We start from the raw sequence: 3,146 nt of genomic DNA on the forward strand, positions 1-3,146 counted from the left end.
TCCTGCTGTTCGTGGCCTTCTTCGTCCTCAACATGTTTGTGGGGGTGGTGGTGGAGAATTTCCACAAGTGTCGGCAGCACCAGGAGGAGGAAGAAGCCAAGAGGCGGGAGGAGAAGAGGCTTCGCCGGCTGGAGAAAAAGAGAAGGAGTAAGGAGAAACAGATGGCTGGTCGGTAGTCTTTCCACATCTTTCTGAGTCCTGCTTGACCTTCCACATGATCCCCTCCTCCCTCCCCTCCCTGCCTCGCGTCTACTGATCATTCTTCTCCCAAAAGCATGTCCGGCTATAAAATTTGCATGAAGGAAATAGTGTCGTTTTAGGCTGAGCAAGGAGCCATGGAAGCCTTTTTAATGGCTGCATGATTTGCAATGACCCTTCCATTGGAGGTTATTTAAATTAAAAAATAATAATAATAATCAGGCCTGGAGCTTCTTGGATAGCAGAGCTCAGTGTTACACAAATAGTGACAACTGCAAAGATCAGCAGTGCCGGATGGCCCCATAAATCTTCTGAGTCATGAGCACTGTTGCTGATAACTGGATTCACTATTTGGTTTATTACAGCCTTGTAATGCCACAGTGATGTTACCTGTCCCATTTATCAAGCGGGTTTATTTATTTGCACAGTAGCACCACTGCTATTCAAGAGTGTAATAAAATAATGGAGCCATCTCATTCTAGTAATGCTTAAAAACTCCTTAGAGAAACATATCAATGCATTTGCTTGAGAAATACAGATTAGAAAAAAAAAAGCTGTTGAGGAGAGTAACTAACTAGACAAAATAGCACTGATGCAATTTGAGCCAAGCTCCAAACTGGATGTGCAAGCTTGCAGCCTTGCCTAGAGAAGGCTTTACAGACGAAAGGAGGCTAGACCTCCACTGTGCCAAAAGTCTCCGACCTGACATTTGTCTTTTAGTCTGTTTTTCTTCTAGTTTGGTTGAATAAGTGAGAAATAAGTCAGCCAGAGGCTACAGGTTGGAGGTACTCTTCTTCTCGCATGCTCTCTTTTCTGACTGAATTTTCTCCGTTGCCCTTTGTGTCCATGGCCTCACGTTTTCCCTCCCTGGTCAGTCTGCCTGCTGCTCTCTCCATGTCCCCTTTCACATCTCTTCACTATCTTTGACAGACTTCAGTACTGTTTAAGGGGCTGTCTGATCAGGCACTTGTTCCTAAAGCTGGTAGTATTAAGTCTGTTTTATTTTTTTAATAGTCTAGGAGGTGTTTAATAGGCTTAGTCGTACAATCACGTACCACGACGGTGTCCCAGCCTCTCTTAATTCAGCACTTTCCCAGCACTTTCCTTTGGTCACGTCTTTTAAGTCCCATGAGCTTCAAAGACTTTGTAACCAATAGGATGTATCACACCAGCCTCTGGACATCAAACGTTGGTTTATGCTGAGAGCCTGGCTTCCTCCATGGTCAGTGGAAAGATGGAAGCTTTCCTCAAGAGCGATGGAGGACATGTTAGACTGTTCTCAGTTAAGTGGGATACAGATGGAAAGAATTTTTTTTGTTTTTCACGTCAAGTAAATGCCTAGAAAGCTCTTTTGGCCAGTCCAAATTCCCAAACACAGTTTCAGGCTGATGAGCTAGAAAATGCTTTTAAAGGCTGGGTAGAAAGATCACTATTTAAAGTTTCAGTTTTGGAAAGCAGACATTTCTGTAGAAGAAAAATAGATGTTTAGCTATTATTAATGACCTTATTTATAATGCTAGAGGAACTAGATGAAGAAAAGACATAAGTCTGGGCAATTTCCCAGTGGGAAGGAATCACAAACCATCCTTGGAGATGTAGTTATTCATTCAGTCCTATGAAATGCCTAATTAAAGAGGCAATAAACAGCTGCTTTACTGAGGATCAAATATTGCTGAGTATTCATTCACCATAAAAACCTTTCAAGAGCAAAGTATGAAGCCCTCCCAGTCAGAACAGTTCTCCCAATGCACGTTGAGTGAAACGTTGGTTTTAATTGACTGTGTCCAACTTTGCCCTCAGAGGCAACAGACGTCATCGCTTAGCTTCATTCTGCATGGTGGGAACTGGCAGATGATACCAAGACTAGGGCTTTGATTATGCCAGCAGCTGCCTGGGGACTCCTTTCAGCTGGGCTTCCCGAGTGTCCCCAGTTGCCCAAACCAACCTATGGATGTCAGACGTAGACATGGAACTAGTTGCACGATCGGTTTTGATCGTAGGCTCTTCAAACGCAGTTATGCAATCAGACATCTGAAAACCAGAAGAGCATGTGGGATCCCAGCTCGGTGAGACGTAGGCAGATGCCAGAGCCATCCCTGTCGGGCGTGCTGGCCCAGCGGGGTACGTGCCCTGCCTCAGGTATGAAGCCCGTCTGCGGGCTTCCGCTTGCGTACGCGGGAGAAGCACGAGAGCCCTTCCTTTTCCACAATGACCCCGTGTACCCGAGCCCACCCTCCAAAGGCGCGAGGAGACGGTCCCGCAAGGAGACATTCCCAGCAGAGGCGATGGAGAGCCCGAGAGCCACAGGGACCTCTGACGGGGAAGGGAAGTCTTGCCGTGTGTCCTGCCGGGTGATTAATGCCGTTTCGTTCTTTTAGATCTAATGCTGGATGATGTATTAATGGAGAGCTCAGCCAGTGCAGTGCAAGGTACTGGGAAGTCGGCACGTCTCGTCCCACTTGAATGGCAGTGCTGTGTCACTAACGGCTGGCCGCCGCTGCTGTGAGGCATCCCACTAAACCGTGTGTGTGGTGCAAAGCTCGTTTGCTTACTTCATGGCACACGCATATCATTCTGAACTGCAGGTCTGCAGACCTGGCTCAGGACTGACACTTGCAAACCCTTAATTTGTCCCTTGATCATGTTATGTTTTTCAGTATTTTTTTCTGGTTTTCATTAAGACACTGTCAGACTCTTCATGGATTTTTTTTAAACCCCCCCTTTATTTTTTTTGGTTTTGTTTTTCTTAGAGAATAATGACTGGACTGTGAAATGGGTCCTTTATGGTTTACTCCAGCTTTCCAACCACCAACTTAGGAGCCTCTGAACAATTTGCAGGAGTATCTCTGGAAGGCAGTCTCGCTTAGGGAGGTTATTTCAATATTTCTCCAGCCCTTGCTCATTGCTCCACAAACTCTGTGCTTCAGGGAGGCACGGTATTTTTTCAG

The sequence above is a fragment of the Phaethon lepturus genome, unplaced genomic scaffold (genome assembly GCF_000687285.1).
Source record: "Phaethon lepturus isolate BGI_N335 unplaced genomic scaffold, ASM68728v1 scaffold38804, whole genome shotgun sequence".
Taxonomy (NCBI): domain Eukaryota; kingdom Metazoa; phylum Chordata; class Aves; order Phaethontiformes; family Phaethontidae; genus Phaethon; species Phaethon lepturus.